The following is a 23,088-nucleotide window of genomic DNA, read 5'->3' as shown; positions in this document are numbered from 1 at the left end:
ATTTATTGCCTGGAATCATTTTAATCTAGAAAAGAGGAAAAGCTCATTACTGACAAGCTTGCTAACGATCAAAATTTTTAGATGGTAATAAATATTTGGCAATAGCATTACATTTCAAGATGCATTCAAGTCATTAGACTTGAAAGCTCAGTGATGTACATAAATGAAAAGAGGCCCAAATTTATATAGTATAGCATCAGGAACAGAAAAGAGATTAAAGAGAAAGGTTATTAAACACTGAGATGTTTAGTGGCAAAGATTGCAAAATCTCTTCAGATTAAGATGACTTTGAATTTCCTTATTTGTATGAGTAGGAATTGTAACCATTAATTCTATTTGGGCTCAGAATAAAATTGGTGAGATCCACTAGATCCTACATGAAGGATTTAGTTAGATCTTTTTTTTTTTTTTCGGTCGTGGGGCTTGAACTCTGGGCCTGGGCACTGTCTCTGAGCTCTTCAACTCAAGGCCAGCACTCTACAACTTAAGCCACAGCACCACTTTAGTTACATCTCTTTTTAAGACCAATTCCGAGAACCCCTTGCTCTATAGATGTTTTCTGAAGGCTTCTGTTTTCTTCCTGGTTTTTCTCCTCCATCTGGGCATCAGTGTCTGCTCATTGTTGGAACACAGAAGAGCTGATCTTTCTTCTGAAATAGATTAGTTGATTGTGAGCCTTTTGGCAGTGTTGTCCTAAAGATAAAGGCATTTTAAAAAGAAACAAGTACAACCTGTGGGCATTGTAGATCTGCTTGAAGCACATCCCCAGTAAGTACCTCGTGGGTTCCTGATGGAGGAATGCTCTTACAAATGGAGAGGATGTTGTGGTGCATATACTGTATTGTTTGTTATATACAGCTAGGAGTTCAATAGTTGGTTTTTGCTTTGAGGAAAAAATAATCCTTGGCAGAAACAGCTGTATCAGAATGTCACATACTTGCTTCTTGTTTTGCTATAGAAAGTTAACAAACTGGTAGTTGGCCTGAATTCCCCCCGTGAGCTTTGGGTACAAGGAAACTTTATATGCTTTTATTTTTATCACCCAAATCAATTTTGAGCCTCTCTTGTTGGTAAGGAATCTGACATCAGCCATTGTTGGAGGAATACATACATGCATATACACACGTGTGCATGCACAAACATAAATATGCACACAGTAGTCCTAGGACTTAACTATAGGGACAAGCCTCTCTTCTCCTTCAGGATAGGTAGTCAGACATGTCTCCCAATAGTCCTTGTTCCTCTGGGTAGGTCCCACAGTGCCACCCATGGGCAGCAAGCTCCAGGACTAACTGTTGACCTGAGTGACCTGAGTGTCAGAGCATCTGCTCAGAAGTCTGCATCTCCAGGAGTACGATGGCAGAAAGGGCCAAGCCCTACAAGTTGAAGATCTACTATGGTCCTGGCCTGCTCCCTCCCCAGATTCTCAGTACTTCAATCCCTTTCTCCATGGCAGGCTCTTCTCTGGCCTTTTCTTTCTGGAAGGTCTAAATGGAGGAAGCTAAAGGAGCACTAAGATCTGTTCACTTCTTCTGTGTAGGAGGACTTAGCTTTTCACAATCTAGCATACATTATCCTGTCTCCCCAAGGACAAAATGCACATTTCTTTGAGACAGCTGAAACTCAGCAATGGCATTTGTGCATTTAATTTCCATATTCTACCACATTAAATTCTCAGTCACCTGCTTTTTTTTTTCTCCTTTTGCAAGTGTTTGCAAGACTGTCATAACATCCTGTTCAGCTTAAAGATTTAGAACCCTGTACACATTGTAGATTTGTGGCTGCCACCCAAACTTTACCAAAGACTGATCGCTGTTTCTTCTTACTCCCTTCTAACACACACACACACACACACACACATATACACACACATGCACACACTTTTTTTTTTTTTAAAGAAAAAGACTTAAGAATATTATTTTGGACAATCCCTTTTGGCAGTAGAAGGATTTGGTAGTGAGGGACTCTCTGCCTCAAAAGGTTAGAGTTATAAAGTTATCGTCCCCATCCCCATCCCCCCGATTTTCTTCATATACTGGAAACTGACTGCAGTACGATCCAAGTATGGCATGAAAGTATATGTATTGAGTCCTCGCTGGCAGCTGAGACTATATTGTTAGAAGGCACACCTACCTGTTAAGGTAGCTACACCTACCTGCACTGAAGCAACTGTGACAACATTACCTTATATTTTACTCAGCATTTCAACCTTATTTTGCCTCATCTAAATCAGAAATATACAAACCAAACCCCAAAACCTATTGACTCACTTGACTTTTGCCTAAGACACAGAACATCTGATAAGATCTATTCAGTCAAAAACTCACTGAAACTCCTGAAATTTAATTTAATCAAAAAAAGTATGTCCAGAAACAAAAGCAGCAAGAAATGAATATTTAATCTTCCCTATCAAAATGATGGTAAAGTCTATAGTTACCCTTTAGAATTATTTGTATATAACTCCCAGAGGTCATGACTGAGTATTCAGCAAGTTAGGATGATGGGGATAGAAGAATTGGGGGGATGTGAGATTTTTTTTTTTTTTAGTGGGTTTGATTTTACTGTGCAACACAAAGACTATTCACACAAGACTTAATTTTGACTTCAAAAACTGATGTTTTTAAAACTTTTAAAACTTTTTTAAAAATTACAATTCCCACTTCTTCTTTAGACTTTTTAAAGTTTAGTTCTCAAATCTAGATTTTTCTTTTGTTATGTATAACTTGACAGAGTCTGGTATTAATTTTTTTTTTTTGCCAGTTCTGGGCCTTGAACTCAGGGCCTGAGCACTGTCCCTGGCTTCTTTTTGCTCAAGGCTAGCTAGCACTCTGCCACTTGAACCACAGCACTACTTCTGGCTATTTTCTATATATGTGGTGCTAAGGAATTGAACCCAGGGCTTCATGTATATGAGGCAAGCAATCTTGCCACTAGGCCATATTCCCAGACTCTAGTATTAATTTTAGTAGGCCTTTGAATAGTGTTTGGTCTCATTTACAAAATTAAAAATTTATACTGTGCATATAAACTTACTATGTTCTTTTTCCCCTCTTAAGTATTTACATTATCTAACCTAAAATATCAGTTGATATTAAATATTTAATACAGAGAACTTAAGTGTTCTTAAAAGCTCCAAGCATGTAAGATTTCAAAATAAAGGAATGAATTCCTGAACAAGAAAATACTCTAATTTAAAAATGTTTTTAAATAATATTTAACTTTTTTTCTTTTGCTTCCGAGGCATAAAATCACAACCCCATTAAGGAAGGCAATTAACATCTTTGTTAACTAAAGAAATTTACATACCAACGAGTTCCAGCCTTCTGTGCCTTACAATTGGAAAAATAGTAACACTTCTCATCATTAAGGAAACCACCACATCTGAAGTACTAATGACCAAAGATTTCCATCTGATGCCTTAGGCTCCAGGCTACCTGGGTGGTGCTCAGAGAATCCAGCTTGTACATAAACTTCCTCAAGGACTTTGAAACAGACATCTAAGTTTCTTATGTCCTCTCTCCCTGGATTTAGATTATTTGTACGCTCCCAGATTCTTCTGATTACTTATGACATTCTCTAACAGATTCATCCCTTGGATCTTTTTGATTCCTAGGTTATAAACACGTAGTTCCTTATGTAAGCATAAAGACTTTTGAACTAGATGGGATTTTCTATGCTTTTATGTCCTTTGGACCATATAACCCCAACAAAGACTTAAAATGAGATAAACTGAACTTAGGTATCTCTGGATCTACTCTGCAATTTCTTTTCATGAAATTATGATTCCCACAGTAGTGAAAAGAAACCCCTCCAGAAAGTAAAATTAAGCAGTAATATTTTAATTCATATGTCAGGCACTATGGTAAACAAAAGAAATAAAATCATAATTAAGACAGTCGTGGACCCTCTCTCATCACAAAGCATGTGATAACAGGAGGTTGTCCATATCCAAATAGTGAAATTGTGGGACTATCAGATGAGGTACTTAAGAACTGGGATTAATTTCTGCCAGTGACTAAACTACTAAATGTCCTAATTTTGTCTTTTTCTGAGATACAGGTAATGAATGCCTATTCAGTTGGAAGTGCTATCAAATTAACTTGGAGTTTTTTTTACTAGTAAATTAATTAGAATTTGTGTCAGTTGTGGTAACAGTGATCTCATGGACTAGAGAAAAACATTCACTTCTAAAAGAAATGTATTTAGTCCCTATTCACTGATGAGGTATATTTTGAAACAAAGATACTCTGCCTTCTAGGACCTCATGTAGATCTCACAATAAAGCTAGAGCATGAGAATTTGGATAGCTTCCCTAAAACCCATCAATAAATTGGAATGACTCATACATTTGAAAATTCAGGATGATTCCTTCCTTATTTTCACTTGAAGATCTACATTTTCTTCCTTCTCTCCTTCCCTCCTTCCCCCTCTTTCTTTCTCTCTCTCTCTCTCTCTCTCTTTTTTTTCTTTTCTTTGTGTTACAGGGGTTGAATTCAGGCTTTCAATTGCTTAGTCAGGTACTCTTATCTCTTGATCCATGTCCCCAGCCCTTCATGCTTTGGTTATTTTTTTGCGTAGGGTCTCACATTATTGCTTGGGCTGAAATCAATTTGAGATGTCTCCACCTCTCAAATAGCTGGTGTAAGCATGAGCCACCTTTGCAGCCGGACCCATTTGAAAATATTTTCTGAATGAATATTTTATCATTGTGAAAGAACTTTATGAAAACTGTGTTTTATTTCCTGATTTGTAAGTCAGGGGGCTAGAAGTTGTTCTCAGTCAAGATAACTTACAAAATGTGGCTTTATTTTAGCAAGTGTTAAGGTCATTGAATAGCATATGCAACTGATTTCTTAAATGGGCTCAGCAAGACTTTGGAAACTGCTTTATTCTTCCTTCATCATTGCTCACAAATCGCATTGCATCAGATAACTGTTGAAATGGATGCGAGAACACTAAGTGGAAAAGCAGTCAGCTATGAGAAGATACCTGTTTCCTCTTTGGCCATCCCTTGCTGTTAATCGCAAATTGAGGCTGAGTTGGAATTTTAGATGGTGTAGGATGTTACTCTATTCACTATGACCCAAGAATGATTCTCTGCTGGTCAGAACCATGCATTTGAACCACTGAAAGTAATTGAGTTTCCGGAGAATCCCCTCCTTGGGCTCTGGGACTCCTGGCACCTTAGGTGTTTTTGTTTTTCCTTCCGTCGTTCTTAGCAAGTTAAACTGTGATTTGTGTACCTACTTTCAAGAAGGAAAAAGAAGATAGTTTAGCTAAACAGACTTAAAAAAGACACTTGGACAAATCTTCCTCAGTTATAAATTATATTCACTTGGTTTCTGTGTCTTGTATTAAAGAGGTGAGCTTTATCCTCTCTCCCAAAGTAGGAAGGATAGTGTGCCCGGCTCTCCGCGTTTAGCCACTAGTTCTGCCCCAGGGACAAGTATCCTCTTTGGAACCTCCACTTGTTCCCACAGAGCTTGGATATAAGTTGTGAGCAAAACTAAGGATGTGTTGAGGAATCCAGTCTTCTGCCGAGTTTTAAAAGCAGTTTTGGCAAGAGCTCAATATTGTATTTGAGAGAGACATTAAAAACGCCACTGTGCAAATGGAAGGTATTTCAGTTTTTCCAAGGATGAAGAAAACTCTGATGGCAAAAAAGATAAACATCATTGACTATCCTCTGTGTTTTTATATCCTGAACATTTCAGAAGCAAAAGAAGGTCTAGCCCATAAAGGAAATCATTTTTACTTTTGGAAGGTTTTAGAAAAGGGAGAATCAAATCTAGCTAGCCATCCCTAGTCTGATAGTGAATGGGACAGGTTCCATGTCCTATCATTCTCTGGAACAATATAAACTAGTTTTATAATTCATAAAGCTTATGTGTTAGGAAAATCTGGCATGCTTTGTGTAGTTGGTGCCTGGAAAACACTTGCGATTTCAAGGCCTTGATGGAGGGCCTAGCATGTACATTCCTTACTCTGTAACCCATGGACCTTCAGGATTTTTCTGAGAGGAAAGTCTCTGGAAGGCCAAGGGTGTGGTTGTATAATGGTGAGGATGAACTCCATCGGGGACTGAGATAGGTCAGCTGAGATACTTTTGCAAAGTGAGTCTAGAATTACGAGCTAAATCCTGACTTAGGACTGGTAGTTGGTGGTAATTCACATTTAAATTTCCTTTCAGATTTGTTGACCTTCTCTCAGCTCTTTACTGACATCAAACTTCATTGTAGAAATGCTAGAGATTCACGTTTACCGACTTCAACAAAAATGTAGTTGGTTCCTGTTTGTTTTCTATTTCTTTTCAGAATAAAATGCATCTGTCCAAACACACACAACTGTGTGAAGGAGAAAAACCAAGAAGCCATTCCTAGTCGTTGAAATGAGCTTTGAGAATTCTGAATGTGGAAGTGATGTGTCAAATGAGAAATGGTCATGACCCCTTTGCAGTAGCTACTGTTCTGCAAATCTGATTTACCAGTCACCGAAACCTCTATTTATAAGTGTCACATTTATATGCACAAAATTGAACTTCTCATTCCAATTCATACTGCCAGTGGGTTTTAAAAGTAGCAATCATGAATTTTTGGAGAGTTAAAAAATGTATTTAGTAGTGGTATGCTACTGAGTAAGTAGATGGAAGTAAAATATGGTTTCATCTTAACATTAGCCATTTGGGTCAAGACAATTCCATTGAGTGTGTTATAATTTGGTTGTTATTAATGAAATTTATTATCTTAAATTTCTGTACTAGCTATCAATTATTTAGCAAGCCAAGTTCTTGTGTTCTCAGAAGACTATTTATTTTACCATAAACTTGTCTACCATTACTGAAAATGAAATGCTAAACTCTTAATTTGTACCACTAGTAATAAGCATAAAAACAACTCTACCATATGTTTTTAGAGGACCCTAAGGTTTGGTTGTACCTATTATGTCATGTACTTTCATCAAATGAAATTATCACTATAAATTCAGCAAATATTTTGGAGGAGAAAAATGATAACCATAGAAGAAAGTAACTGCTCAAGGTTGAAGAACTTGGACCAGCGAGAAGACTGCAAAGTCATCTTTTAGTTTTATTCACTGTATTCCTGTAGAGTGCTGGCACTCTTTGAAGAATCTTCCTAAGATCGTTGAAGGCCTTGTAGTTTTATAATTAATATCTAATAGCGTTAATGGTCCACCTCTAAGGCAAGCTTACCTCACAGTGGAAAATCTCAAGATCGAGAATTCTAGCAGCAGAGAATACCTTTGAAAGCAAGAGTGGAGACAGAGTTTAATGAAGCAGGATCAGAGACAGGGGACAGTGAGACAAGGGCTCTGACTTAAGTGCCCCCTCCCGCAATGTCAATACCCCCTAATGTGGATGAGACCACCCTCCCTTCCCCCTCTCTCCTTTGCTCTGTTTTCTTTTTCTTGACTGAGTCACATCATAACTCAGTTGAAACTGTCCCTTTGTGGCGGGCTCTACTTGTATTCTTTCTTCATGATTTCTGAAACCTTAATAGTTTTAAGGCTTGATTAAAATCTGGAATTTGAGAAATGAGGTTACAGATATCTAGCCAAGCCCAAGTTTGAAACTGACAGGAGTGAGAAGACCGCTATGTTTGGATGAAGTAATAGTAATAAATCATCATAATAAATCAGGCCTGGAACTAGAACTCCTTGTTAGTTATCTTTGCGTGTGTGATCTTTCTCTACTTTTTTGGCTAGCTAGCCCTCCATATCAAGAGTTTACATTTTTGAAGACAGGAACCTATTAGCTCTCTCCAGACTAGCCATATAGTACTGAATATACACAGGGCCACTGAAGCACATAGTGAATTGACTTCAGAGCTAAAGAATGCTGCAAATTGGCTAACCAAGTAGGAGGATAACTCTCAATTTGAGAAAATCCTTTTGGACTGTGTTTTTTTTATGTCCATTGTGGCTGTCCAAGGTCAGGGAACTATTGTTTTGGATTGTGTCTGACCCAAAGCGATGTTCATGACGTTCGTATTCTTCTGCACCTTCCTGTGACTCTCTTGGGTTATTGAGTATGTGAACCCTGAATTGGATTTCTTTAAGAGGTAAGACACTTGTGCTTATTTTATTTTTAGTGTATTCCAAGGAGCTTGTTGAGCCCTTAAATAATGGTTGACTTTCCCGGGATGTCTCACAGCATGTATCATTTCTGCTTTGCAGATGAACCAAGAAAGCCAAGCTCTTAGGTTTTCTACCTAAGGCACAGGAGTTGAAAGGATGATGGGCCAGGAGGTCTTTTTCTGTATCTTTGCGAGATGTGTGTATAAAAAATGTCCCATGACTTAAAATCATGATAAAACATCCCTAACTCGTGTTACTTTAATACTCTAATATCAGCAAAGGCTCATAATCAAAGCTGGGCTGTGTTATCTCTTCGAACCAGAAGCACTCTCAGAAAGTACAGTTGGAGAAGCAAAGTAATTTCCAGTTGTGTCTTTGAAGTTGTCTGGTGTGATAGGATGGGTGTGTAATACTTGCTGTGGGTATTTTAAAAATAGGAAGCAATCATAAGGCAATAAGATAATGGTACTGTTTGAACAGCTACATTTAAGGACTGAAAAATAACCTCTGTACAATTTGTATTTTCCTCTTTTACATCGATGTCTGCACTCTGATGCTAGTTAATTTTCCTTTTAAATTAGAGATTTCTATATGTTGGTGAAATTGTTTTATGTGATTTTTATGCCATGAAGTTTCTGATTTTCATGACATGTATCATCTTCATTGTTAGTGATTAGAATGTCTGTAAGAAAAACTATTTGTCTTTGGGTTTTCTTGTAGTTGGTTAAATGAAACTGGTCACTATTGGTTAGTTTAATTGGTGACTCTGAACTTAATATACTAAATTTCCTACTGTTTTGAGAGGGGCTAGGCAGTTGCTATGTGGTTCAGTAAATTTTTTTGGTTTGGGGTTTTCAGAGTGATCAATATTTCAAGGAAAAGATTCCTGGCACACAAAAGGTAATAACAGTTCAGTGAATATATATCAGATGAATTGAGTAAGTAGAAGAATGAAGAACTCCATATAATACCACAAAACCTTGAGAAAACTATCTAGTGACAATAAGTCACTGAAACATTAGCATCATAGAATATTAGAGGTAAAAGTGGTATTAGAGGTCATGTAATCTGGAGCTACCATGTGAATTTGATCTATTCTATCTAGAAAATGTTTTTTTGTTTTTTGTGTGTGTGTGTGTGTGTGTGTGTGTGTGTGTGTGTGTGTGTGTATGTGTGTGTGTGTGTTTTGCCAGTCCTGGGCCTTGGACTCAGGGCCTGAACACTGTGCCTGGCTTCTTTTTGCTCAAGGCTAGCACTCTGCCACTTGAGCCACAGTGCCACTTCTGGCCATTTTCTATATATGTGGTGCTGGGGAATCGAACCCAGGGCTTCACGTATACGAGGCGAACACTTTACCACTAGGCCATATTCCCAGCCCCTAGAAAATGTTTTTAAAGAGTGATTTGGGGTATTGGAAAGGATACCAAGACTCACAGTTAGCTGCCCAGGCAATTGTAGCTAGCTAATGGTTTGCTTTCTTATGGCCTAAGATGTTATTCACTTTCTTCCCTCTATAAGAAGGATAAAACGAGACCCTAGATATAAAATTGTAGGGCTCGCCTATTAAAATTTCCCTGGTACTTTTCTTCACTTGTAGCAACAGAGCGTCGACCCATTCTGGCCAGAGGGCATATGGGCTATAACCTTACCCCGTCCAGATACAAGGCTTGGTCCAGGATGTGTTCTGTGATTGAAGGAAGGCCAATTGGAGTCTTCCTGTGGGACTCTGCTAACAAAAACTGACAAGGCCTTTTCTCTACTATGGGTCTGAGCTATCTGCTGCTTGTGATCAATCCCTGTCTTCTACTCCCAGTGTTGGAAAGAATAAGATGACCTACAAAGTGTAGTGCTATTTTGATGGTTTGTTTCCTCTTCAAAATCCATGTTGAGATGGAATCCTCAATGCAACAGTGTTAAGTCATGAGGGTGAAGTCCTCATGGATACAACTACTGACCTGAGAGTGCCAGAGAGGGCTAGCGGCGTCCTTGCCGCTCCTCTGTCCCTTCTGCCATAGAAGGACATCCAGATGGCTCTCCCTATGAGCAACAGGCCTTGATTTGGAATTTCCCTCCCATGGAGCTTTGTTACAGTCAACAGGCTTGTGTGTATATCTTTTTATCCCCACTACTGTACAGGTAACTATTATTTCTCCATTCCTTGTCACCTGAGCCTTCCTGATGGTTCCAGGTAGTATTGTTAGCTGGGCCGGCTGTACCCCAAAACTTGCTTATGCTGCTGCCATGGATTCTGCAGACCTTCTAACAATAAGAACATTTTTCTTTTTCCTTCATGTCTGCAACACTGGGAGGGAAGGATTTAAGTAGCTCTCCAGGTCAGATCAAAGGTTAAATTCATTTTATGAAATTTAAATGAACTGGCTCCAATTCTCTGAGAAATGTCTCCATTCTCATCACAAATTTCCAAACCAGAGCTATAGAAGGGTATTTATTCCTAGAGGTGGCTCCATTCCCATCACTCGATGAAATCTCTTGTAGCAGGTGTTGAGCAGGTATGAGGCCCCACTTCTCCTGGTACCAGTTAGTCTAGGTACCTCTGGGAAAGGAGGATATAACATAGGAGCAGAAGGATGTGGAGGAGCCTCCTGTGATCACAAGTTCCTTTGGTCCTGAGCAGACTGGGAGGTGTCAGGGTTCCCTGAGGATGGGAAGTGGGTGTTGAGGGTATGGAAGCCAGGGTAGGAGGTGGAGCGTGAAGTTTCCTCTTGACTCTTGGGAGTTCCTGAGGACTGACTTTCTTCAGAGGGCATTCTTTGTTGTCTGTTCTTCCTGGGGGTGGAGGATTGAGAATGGGATCATCAAGTATATGTTTCTTAAGTATGAGTTGGAACGGCTACCCAGACTCAGCAGTCCTTCCTTAATTCTCTACCTTGGTCTAGTGCCATAAAGGTTTGGCCATAAGGGACCTCACTGCATTTGCCCTGCTTTTCGCCAAACAAGACAAGTTGTGAAATAGTATTGTAATTTAGGGAGCCACTTTAGACTTTTTTTTTTCAATTTCCATGCTTGTAATTGTGACCAAGCTATGTTGCAAAGAAAAATGAACCTTTTCCTCTTTACTCTTTTTTTTTTTTTTTGGCCAGTCCTGGGCCTTGGACTCAGGGCCTGAGCACTGTCCCTGGCTTCTTCCCGCTCAAGGCTAGCACTCTGCCTCTTGAGCCACAGCGCCGCTTCTGGCCGTTTTCTGTATATGTGGTACTGGGGAATCGAACCTAGGGCCTCGTGTATCCTAGGCAGGCACTCTTGCCACTAGGCTATATCCCCAGCCCTCCTCTTTACTCTTAAAATGATTCGTTGTTTAACAACCTACATTCAGAGCCTTTATATACTGAGATTCTTAAGTGCAAGAGAAGTAGAGCTCAGAACCGACCTCAAAGTAGCAGGCTACCTGAGGACTTGGTCTTAAATTATCTGCCAAAAAGGTCTACTTGTGGGTAGGATGTGGACTAACTTCAGGCTCAGAGTTCCCAGGCAGGCACTGTCTAAGTTTCTTTCCATTATCTATTGCCAGTGACCCTAAAATCTCTCCCTTATCTACCATAACTCTGTGTGTGTGTGTGTGTGTGTGTGTGTGTGTGTGTGTGTGCATGTGTGTGCGCCAGTACTAGGCTTGAACTGAGAACTTGGCACTGTCGTTAGCTTTCCCCCTCAAGCCTGATGTGCCACTTGAGATACCGTTCTACTTCCAACAATTGGTGGTTAACTGGAGCTAAAGAGTCTCACTTGTCTTCCTATCCTGGCTGGCTTTGAATTGTGATCGTCATAGCTCAGCCTTCTCCGTAGCTAGTATTCCAGGTGTGAGCCACCAGTACCTGGCAATACTTTTGGCGCCATACATTTTGAATGTGGGTTAGGGCTTTTACAATTACAATAGTGGGTGGGTGGTGAAATGTTCGACTTAGAAGTTTAGAACTTCAACTTGGATTTTCGTGACTGGATCTTGGTACCTCTGTGGAAATTTCCAGTTTAATGAACCTTTAAAAAAGAAGTGCTTTGTAAATGTGAAGCATTACACAAGTGTAGGTAATTAAGTCTTTTGTCCTGAAGAGGTACAAGGACTAAATGAGAGAGAACAGAGCATAAAATGTAGCCATACTTCAGGAAGCAGTGCAAGATTACAGGAGATTTATGTAGCCTAATCTGGATGCCTTTGTTTTGTGTCTGGTTAATCCTTGCTTTATTAGTTATTTAAGGTAAAATTGTTAATAACACAGTTTCTAATTTGTGCTGTTCACCTAACTAAATGTGTAAATGGCAGTAATTGAGACAGTAGAGGACAAACATTTGAAGATGAAAAAATGGAGAGTTGCCCTGGGATCCAGCCTTTCTCTCCCTTTTGGTGTAGGCATACTGCAGTTTATATGGAGACATATTTCTGCACATTTACAGTAGCATTTTTTTGCGGGGCAGGGAGTCAGTCATGGGGCTTGAACTCAGAGCTTGGGCTCTGTCCCTGAGCTTTTTCACTCAAGGTTAGTGCTCTACTACTTTAAGCCACGGTGCTAATTCCAGTTTTCTGGTGGTTAATTGGAGGTAAGAGTATCGCACAGACTTTACTGCGGAGGCTGGTTTCAAACTTCAATCTTCAGATCTCAGGCTCCTGAATAGCTAGGATTACTGATGTGAGCCACTGGCACCCGGCTCAAGAGTGGGTTTTTATGGTTGTAGTACTTCACCATGTGCTCACACTGCTGAACTCTCCTGTACCCTGCTCCAAGAAATACAGCTTTCCCTTAAGAGTTGGAGGAATTGACAGCAACAAAGGAGAAATCAAATGGGAAGCCACATTCATCTCCAGGAATCAGCAAATCTTTGTTCAGTTCATCCATTCAGTTCATCCATAGTCCACTCAACAGATTGTTTACCATTTTTTTCCAGTCACTATCTTAGCCACTAGGTCAGTGGCTTTTCTAGATACTTGTTTGACAAAGCAAACAGAGCTTTTTAAACAATTGTTTTATTATCTATAAGTAGTTGTACTGAGGCGTTTCACTTTGGCATGACAGTTTGTGAACACTTGTATCTTGCTTGATGTTACTCCCTCTACTGTTGTTCCCCAGCCCCACCCACCCCCTCAGTTTCCCTAGTTCCATTCTCACATTAATACCTTGAATACTATGACTGTATTCTCCCCACTTCCTCTCTTCATTTGTTTATCCACCGCCCCTTAACCTCATGCCCCCCAATACCCCAAGTTCCAGTTTCCTAGTATTCATTTTGTTAGATGGTAGATAATAGTTCAAAGGAGTTATTCCATTGTAATTATCCCTTGCATATACCATACTTTAGTTTAATATATTTGTGTATATAGGTGTATGGCCCTGTATATGTTTAATTTAGATCTAATTTCCACAGTTGAGAGAAACAGGGTTCTTTGTCTCTCTGGGTCTGACTTCACTTAACATAAATTTTCCAGGTCCATCCATCCATCCATCCATCTACTTCTCCACAAATTACATAATACCATTCTTGCTGATAGATGAATAAAATTCTGTTGTTTATATGAGTGTGTGTATGCGTGTGCGTGCATGCGCGCACATAAATATTTATCACATTTTCTTGATATCCAGTCTTATGGGACATCAGACACTCACTAGGATGCTTAGTTGTGTGAAATGTGGTAAGTGACAAAAAAGCAAGAACAAAGTAGAAGAGAGCATTGATCTCCTGACATAGTTTGAGGTAGAAGAGGAAGCTGTTCTTAGTAGTCAAAGTATAAAACATTGATCCCACTGTTTGTCCAAGTTTACCATCTAGATATAGTTCTAATTAAGTCAGTTATGTAAGTGTGGTATTACCGTTGACAGAAACATCACATTTTCCATAGCTGTCTCTTTCCAAAATCATGTCTTCTTCATCAATGGTGTATATGTCCCTCAAGCCCAGAATTTGTTTAAAAAGACTGCTTTGGGAAACATCACTGCTTATTGAACTAGAAATTTGTGTGTAGTATTTTCTCCAAGTGGTCAATTCTGCCTTCTTCTTAAGAGCTTGCTGTTATCCAAACCCAAAGCAGTCTTGTAGAGAAGTCATTCTTTAGCATTTCTGCTCTTTCTCATTCTCTAAGGTCATTTCCTTTGTTTATGTATTTCTATTTCAAAGCAGGGATCCGAGGTGGAAAGAAGAAGGGGAGAGCAAAGCCTATTTGTGTAGAAATAATAACCTGAACACTAAAAAGAGTTTACAAAGAATGTTTTCTGCAAAGCAAATTACTGAAGGGTTTTCTTCCAGAAAACAAGGAAGTCAATAGGGTTAGGAGCATATCATGAATATAGAGTACCTTGACTGCATTTCTTCTGTGATAAAGTACCTGTTTCAAATGTATTCTACCAGAATGCTTGACAACCCTTTCAAGCTATGGCTTTTAAGTTCATTTTGAAAGGAAATTATTTTCCGAACACTGCATGACATTAGAGAAGTAGCACCAGACAGAGTCCTATGAACCATTTTGCCACCAGTGGTTTTTCTTGAGTGAGTCATTTTATATCTGATTGTTGACCTACAAGATAAGGATGGAGGTAAAAACCTTCCTTATGGCTTCTCAGGATTGTTGAGGGAATGAATGAAGTAACCTTATAAAATTCAGACTTTTCAAGATGATAAAAACCTTCTTATTGATAAATGATTGTTGCCATTTTGTTTGAGGGCGATACTTGTGACTGATGTTAGCTTATGAAACATTCTCCTCAAATTCTCTTATCCTTAGGCCAAGATTGGTGACACTTTACCATCTAGGTGTCACCATCTGGCTGAGGAAACATTTTATGATGTGGTTCTAACCAATGCAAATATTCTATGCTGCCACATGTACCAGAAAAAAATGTCTTTTTAAAAGCAGGAGAGATGAGGGTTTGAAATTTAGCTCCATTATTTCTGGCTATAGATCCTGGAGGATTAGCTATTTATTTATTTGTTTATTTTTCATTTCCTTCATCTGTGAAATGGTGGTGAGAATAAAATGATGAAAATTCTGAAAATGGTTACTCCCACTTCTGGATGTTATGTTAGACTTAACTAGTGTTACTCCTTACCCTCTCTAAAGCAGGCTGAACGGAATCTACCTTTTAAAAAACAGATGGCTTTTCTTTTCAGAAGGGTGATGAGTGGATACCAATTCCTACTGTTGAGAAATCAAAGTGTATCTTCCTTCCTTATGACGCGTGTTTTAAGGCATCCTAGTCTTTGTATACCACTTCATAGAGAGTTGAGTCCAGCTGGTTTCTGATAGAACTGTTACAGGGCACAATTCGTTATTTTTATCTTATTGTACTTTGAAATGCTACAATTTGACTAAATGATTTTTGATATTTATTGTGGAACTTTTATCTTCCCATTTCTAGGGTAAAATAAATTATTTATAAAATTAAGCCCCGTAGGAAATAAGGTAGTTGAAAATGAAATTGAAATAAAAGTGCTCATATGTATATTTTCAGACACTGGGTGCTAAGTGGTGTAACATACCTCCGAGGGAAGAGCAAGAGCTCTCCTTCTGTGTTATTTTTCACGATTCCCCTTTGAGTGTCTCCCTTCTCTTCTTGTCCCGACTCTGTTGTTTGTGGGAGCAGGAGACATGAGTGTTTGTGAAAATACCAAGACTGGTAGGAGAAAAGCCATAGCTGATCAAGAATTTGCATCATCAAATGAACATTCTTTATGTATGTATGTATGTACGTATGTATGTACGTACGTAGTACTAGGACTTGAGCACAGACAGGGCTTTGAACTCTTGGTTATTAGCCTTTTCATTTTCATTCAAGGATGGTACTCTGCCACTTGAGCCATGCCTCTGTTTCTGGCTTTTCGCTGGCTAATGGGAGATAAAGAGTATTTCAGATTTATCTTCCTGGGCTATCTTCAAACTGGGATCCTCAGGTCTCAGCCTCCTGAGTAGTTAGGATTATAAGCGTGAGCCACTGGTGCCCGGCTTTGAACATTCTTTTTGTTACCCCGACTATTTTTGTTGAATTCTAAGCCTCATACCTTGCACCTGCAAACGTGTTGTCTCTTGACTAGGATGTAATCTAAGTTTCTGTCTTGCTCTGAAATGTTCCCAGGCCAGGAATGGCGGAACAAATGGCTCCAGACAACCATATCACATTAAAAAAGATTTTGATATATGAATTTTTGTTTATGAATTTAAAATGACTGAATTTCTCTTTAATAAAAGTGCCTCTTGAGGAATGTGTTTAATGGAGGTTTATGCTATTACGGCTCGTTCAAGCTAATAGTGTAATTACCATATGTCATTAATCCTATTCCTACAGGGATCTGTCTTTTTTTTTTTTTTCTCCTCTCAAAGCTAGAGGGTAACAAGAGCAAATGTTTTCAACGTTAGCACATTACTCATTTTAAATGTAAGTTGACAAGTTGAGGATTTGAAAAGTAAGAAATCCAGATGATCAATGTCTCAAGAAATGGAACCCATTAAGCTATGTTCAAAAAAGCATCTGTCTGCTGTGCTGGTATTTGTGTATCTGTTATTTGCTGTATCTGTTATTTTTAAACTTCGATTTACTGTGGGTTTTGTTCTGTCTTTGCTACTCTTCCCCACCCCAGCTACTTTTTTGGGTAGGTTTCCTGCTGTGTCCAAATTCAAAAGACTGGGAAGGAGGGAAGGTTAACATTTAACTGGCTAATTTAGGAGAAGATTACAGTACACATCTGGTATTCCTTTGCTCTTTGTTTTCTGGGAGAACCACGATCTATCATTCTTTCTTTCTCTTCCCATTTTTCCATTTAACATATTATCCCAAAAGTGGTATGAATTCATTGTAGATATCCTAGAAATACAAAACTTTAGGTAAGAAAAAGTTACGATGTAATTCTTCCACCCTGTGAAAACCTATACTATAAACACCAATTTTGCATGGAGGTGTATAGATAGAATGTAAAGATTAGATGTAGCTATAGATGATAGAGATAGGGATAGAAATATAAGTGTGGATTTATCCTTAGTTTACATGTATGTAGCTTCACACCATAGGATAATCTGATAAACTTTCCAGTATATTATAAATACTTCACATTATTAAACATTTTCTTCCATCCTTCCTTTTAATGGTTGTTAACATTCTCCTTATCATATAAATGGACCTACGTTATAAGAAAATGTAGTTTTCTCAACTTCAAAACTTTCATGCCCCCAAACCCTGAAGATAAGCAAGCTGCTGGGCCATGCAAAGAATCCTGGGGATTCCCTTCTGCCCTCTGCCCCCTGGGTCTCATGCCCTTGGGTCTGAGAAACTCTCAGAAGAGGCTCGCTCAACCCTCATTGCCCAGAGAGAACAAGAAATCAACATAGATTTTCTCTCTTTCTCTTTTTGCTCCTCCCTCCCTCCCTCCCTTCTTTTTTTTTTTTTTTTTCATTAAAGTCGTCAGAACATGTAGCTTTCAAGGACTGTTCAACTCCTTTTAATTATAAATAATGACTCCTGTGAACTTTATATTGGCAATCATTAAATTCTCTCCTTCTGTAGGATGTAGTTTAGCTAATGATCTATTAATGGAATCTCCCACCTTCTTTTTGAACAAATAGCATATTTAACTAGAGCCAATATAAACCTCCTGGAAGGCAGCTGGGTGTGGTAAGGGGAGGGGCTGGTGCACGCATCTGGATGTTGATGGAAATACTTCTCTCTTCTATTTGGTTTAGTGTGGCTTCTAAAGCAGTGGTCCAGTCAGTCAGAGTTTGCTTGTGTGAGGGCCAGAGATACTGCAGGGCTGCAGAGAGGCTGGAAAAGGTGGAGATCGTGAGTGTTTACCCAATGCCCCAACTGCTGCTGCGTAAATAGTGTGCTGCAGCTTTCCAAGTCAGCTTCCTTTTTCAAGCTCACTCGTCCCGGGCCGACGCCATGGACCTGCAAGCTTAGAGAGGATGGCTTCAGTGATGGAGTTTGCATTGTGTACCAAATCAAAGCTCGTTGATGCACTCAGGTCTTTAGTGGCGATACTTCATTACTCGCTGCTGTTTCATGGCTGGAAAATGACATCAAGTCTTTGGTACAGAATCTGCTCCTAAAGAATGTATATGCCTTTGAATGATTTCTGTTTTATTTTACTCTTCAAAGAAAAAAAGAACAAAATATTTACACAACCTAGGAACACTGGAGGTAGCCGCTACTGTTGTCTCCAGTCACCATTGCTCTCCCAGGCCCCTGTCCTGTAGAAGAAACACACTTTCAAAGCTGGCAGTAAGCTGGTGCTAGTGGCTCATGCTTGTAATCCTAGCTACTTAGGAGGCTGAGATTTAGAGAATAACAGTTCAAAGCCACGTTGGCCAGGAAAGTCTGTGAGATTCTTATCTCTAACCAGCAGAAAGCCAGAAGTGGAGCTGTGGCTCAAGTGGTAGCAAAAAAGGTATGGGACAGCACTCAGGCCCTGAGTTCTTCAAGCCCCAGTACCAGCAAAAGGAAAATAAAGAAGACCTGGGCCCAGTAGGTTTGAAGTGGGCACTTGGTCTAAATGTTTTAATTATCTCTTTGGGTTTCCCAAATCTGCATGTCACCTAGAACAATTAAGGTATTGTGTAGGGAATTGGGGAGTGGGTTTTTTTTTTTTTTTTTTTTTTTTTGCCAGTCCTGGGCCTTGGACTCAGGGCCTGAGCACTGTCCCTGGCTTCTTCCCGCTCAAAGCTAGCACTCTGCCACCTGAGCCACAGCGCCCCTTCTAGCCGTTTTCCATATATGTGGTGCTGGGGAATCCAACCGAGAGCTTCATGTGTAGGAGGCAAGCGCTCTTGCCACTAGGCCATATTCCCAGCCCTGGGGAGATTTTTTAATTGAACTTCTGGACATTATTTTAATGGTCCAATATTCATTCAATCATGTATCAATCTAATGACATGTGAAGAATTTCTGTAGTATTTTTTCAAAAACAGTGAAATGAATACAGTTTTTCCAGTGCTTATATTCAAATGGATGTGTCATGGAATCGTTTTGCCATCAGTGGGATTGTTTCTTACTGTTCTAGATGTGTTGTGTGTAATCATACTGGCTAGTTAATGGCATAAGAACCTCAAATATGCACATATCAGGTTTATTAGAAATTGTGAGATTTATGGTTCCAGATGGAATTAATAAATAGAATGTGATATTTCCTTTTTAGGGGATCTTAATTCATTTGTCACTGTTGTAATGATGTTATTGATCACAACCTTTAAATTACTTTCTTATATTTGTCTTCATTTTTCATTAGCTGGAACCCCATCTATATGAATAGTTATCTAATGTTTGACAGATCAACCGTAATGTAGAATGAATTTTACTTGAGGAAAACAGTGTAGGCCAGTTTTTTACAGGCTAAATGAATTTCCTTCCTCTACTTATTTTCACTTGAGCTAATGCATGAGTTCAGTGGCTGGACTGGAGTAAATGGGTAATGAGTGTTAGCACTTAAGAACATTTTTATCACCATCACTGAAGTAGTTCAGTTGATTATTTTACATCTAGCATATTTTTGCTTAAAATGATGAAATCTCTGAGTATTTACATAGTATTACAGAATTAAAGGAAAAGTAAACTTTATGAATACATTTTAATAAAATTTTCTTCACAGGAGCTAGTAAAACAATTTACATTTATTTTGTAGTCATATCTTAGTTAACTGTTTTCTTTATCATCTGTTGCCTTTTGTGATGAAAGAATACAACATCACGACAGAACAGGAATAAAATGTGTATTCTTTTCAAAATTTTATATTTAACCCAAAAGTATATATATATATATTAATGTGTATAGGCCAAAGTCTATATCAACTGTCAAATGTTTTGTGTCAACATTGGATCAGTTAGCCTAAAGAGTCCCTGAATGGTAGAAGCTGTTATGCTACAGCTTCAGAATTCCTTTCTTTTTTCCCTTCTTTCCTTCCTTTTCCCCTTCCTTCCTTCCTTCCTTCCTTCCTTCCTTCCTTCCTTCCTTCCTTCCTTCCTTCCTTCCTTCCTTCCTTCCTTCCTTCCTTCCTTCCTCCCTCCCTCCCTCCCTCCCTCCCTCCCTCTCCCCCTCCCTCTCCCCTCTCTTTCTTCCAGGACTTGGATTCAGGACCTTCCATACCTGCTCAGCTTCTTTGCTTATGGCTTGCACTCCACCACTTCGGGCATGCTTCTACTTCCACTTTTTGCTGGTTCATTGGAAATAGAGTCTCTTGGACCAGAATTTCTGCCTGGGCTGGCTCCAGACCCAGCCAGGATACTGTTTCAATGTGTATATTTCAATATCTAATTTATTGCTCAATATTTTCATAGGTTTAATTAAAGAGTATGTGGTTTAAGTTATTTAAATCTCCTAGAAAAGACTGACATCAAGAGTGCTTGGAATAAAATATGGTGTTTAAGAGGTTTGTGTGTGTGTGTGTGTGTGTGTGTGTGTGTGTGTGTGTGTGTGTTTACCAGAATTCCATACAAGAACTGTTCCTACTATATGACAGCCTGTTATCACAACTCTTAATGTTGAAAATCAGCCACACTGGTCTTGTTTTTGCTCTTTGTTAAGGCTCAGCAAGAGCATTGCTGTTATTTAATAAGTGGATTTGTTCATTGTCACTAATGTGACAGCAGGAATTTGGAGCCATCTGATTTCTTAGCTGCTTCTGTTCATTCAGTAATGGCTTCATACTGCCAACTGATGGCTGCTAAGTCACTGAAGTTAATGGAGAGGTTTCAGAGAAACTTCTGTTCCAATGATACATAAAAATATGAACATATTTTTAGCCTTCTGGATAATCAATATGCCTTCTGTTAGCTAGGCTCATACAATTTAACCACTTAATATGAAAGATACTTTGAACTACTAATTTTCCTCTGTAGTAGATCTGTCAATGTTATGGTTGAATTCCGGAATTTCCAGGTTATGTAGATTTCATGGATTCCTGTAGCCTGTCTTATATTATTCCTAGCCATTCCAATACTGAGTAGCATACTAGAAGAAAATCAGTAAATAAGTTTCATAGGATAAAGTTTATGATAAAGATTTTGAAGATCTTCTACCCCAATATTTTCCTGTCAGCTGTGTTACAGATGAGTCTAGATACCTCTGGTTTAGGAATGTCTTCAAGCTCACCCAACTGCACAGCTCACTGAGTTGGTTTACTCGTGTTACTCAGGACTCTTTCAGGAACTTGATAACGCAGAACTTTACTGCTCCACTGGCTTACCATGGAACAAATGAATTCCCTAATGGAAGCTTGCAAAGCGCATGCGTGAGATTTTAAAGCAAGTATGTGATGGAGAGACGCTTCATTGTCAAGGCAAATACAAGATAGGAACCCAACGACTTAGAAAATGGTGGGATGCTCAAAAGTAGATGTTAACCGAGTACATACTTTAAGAGTCATAATGAGGAATACATAAGATATACTTAAGTGCTTATCTAGCATTTAAATATGTTCAGCATGTAGAAATTTTTCAGTAAACATTGAGTGTTTCTAATAATAGTTATCATAGAATTAAAATTCCTAAGAATACCGGTTATAGCCTACTATTAGTTGTTTATCTTCTGCTATTTTCTCTACCTCTCTCTCTCTCTCTCCCTCCCTCCCTCCCTCCCTCCCTCCCTCTCCTCTAGCTCTATAACCCTTCTGCTTCATTACCCAACTCTAGCCACAAAGCTTTGTTCTTTTCTCTGTCTTTGTGTGGCTTGGGCTCCCTACCTCCAATACTGTCCAGATGTGGAAATCAGATTTTTTTTCCTCTGACAAACTGAGATTAGACAACTTTAAGGGAGGAAAGATTTCTTTTGCTTCAGTTTCAGAGGCTTCAGTTTGTGGTCAGCTAATTCCATCACTTTGTGTCTGAGAAGAAGCAGAAGATGAGTGAAGGGCAGAGGAAGAAGCAGAGAGAAACAGGAAGTGGGGAGGTGGTGGGAGACAAAGTACATCCTTAAAAACACGCCTGAATGAGACCCACTTCTTCCACTCAGCCCTTGCCACCCCCAACAGTCCATTGTGCTTTGAGTTTATCCACAGGTTAACTTATTGGTGAAGTTAGTGCCATCTTGGCTCAATCTTAATGATTGGCTATACCTTCAACGTATGAGCTTTTGGGGGGAGTTTAGACATTTCATATCCAAACCATAGCAGAGCCACATTGTTCTGCTTAGCAAAGTCTTCATCCCTGAAGATTTGATCACATACTCCTTCAGACATGTTCTCAGGGCCTCTCAGTTGGAAAATGTATGTACTCTTTCGCTGATATGTTTACAGAGTATCTGCTTCCTTAAATCACAAGCTCTTTGAGGGCAAGGCCCCCTTTAGTTCTTATTATGAGAAATGCTAATAAGGTTGAAATAGTGGATCCTTGAATGAACTGTGAGGTTTTAGCCCCCATTTCAGCTTTCTTCTTTGCATAGTTGTGAATTTTAACAATCGCTGGGCTGGTAGAGAAGAGGACAACCACTCATTCTTATTAAATAATCCAAGAAGTTAGTCACTGCACAATTATGCCATCTGGTGGACAAAAATACAGTGACAGGTGCGTGTTTAAAACCATACCATAGGGAAGATTTTTACCAGCCACTAATACAGAACCTTCCACTGTTTCTTGGCTGATTCCAGAAGTATATTCAAGAAAAACTCTCTGGTGAATTAATTGCTTTATTTTTGCATACTGGCTCCTTAATATTTTAGGAAGTTGGTCCGTCATGAATATTACTGTAGTAATTTTAAGTGACTTAATGCAAACTGATTAAAATATAGGAACCCAAGGACTATTGGATTTTTAAAATGTTTCTGTTATAGTAAAGGCATTGGGTGCATATTCATTCACTAAGCCTTTATTGAGCACCTGAATGCCTGATATTTGTACAAAGTAATAGGGAATCAAAACTATGAGCTGTACCCGTGTCTTATGCCTGTAATTCTTAGCTACTTACTCAGAAGGCTGAGATCTGAGAAAGCTAGTCTGGGCAAAAAAAAAGTCCAGAAGATTTTATCTCCCATTGACCAAGAAAATGCCAGACTGGAGTTGTGGCTGGAGGCGTACCATCT

At 39.1% G+C, this 23,088-nt stretch overlaps 1 protein-coding gene and 1 long non-coding RNA gene across 3 annotated transcripts in view; one reads left to right on the top strand and one right to left on the bottom strand.

Annotated features, from left to right (window-relative positions):
• The window catches only part of Ppm1l (protein phosphatase, Mg2+/Mn2+ dependent 1L), a 194,446-nt gene that overhangs the window by 108,064 nt on the left and 63,294 nt on the right, over nt 1–23,088 (top strand). The window lies entirely within an intron of this gene.
• Nucleotides 11,043–11,665, bottom strand: LOC125352013. The gene is made up of 2 exons (XR_007211083.1): nt 11,392–11,665; nt 11,043–11,171 (listed from the first exon to the last, which is right to left on the bottom strand). It is a non-coding gene; the product is annotated as an uncharacterized LOC125352013 (long non-coding RNA).

Source organism: Perognathus longimembris, chromosome 5 (assembly GCF_023159225.1).
Source record: "Perognathus longimembris pacificus isolate PPM17 chromosome 5, ASM2315922v1, whole genome shotgun sequence".
In the NCBI taxonomy this organism is placed as follows: domain Eukaryota; kingdom Metazoa; phylum Chordata; class Mammalia; order Rodentia; family Heteromyidae; genus Perognathus; species Perognathus longimembris.
Note: the sequence above shows the minus strand (reverse complement) of the source record. Positions and strands in the feature narration are given on the sequence as shown.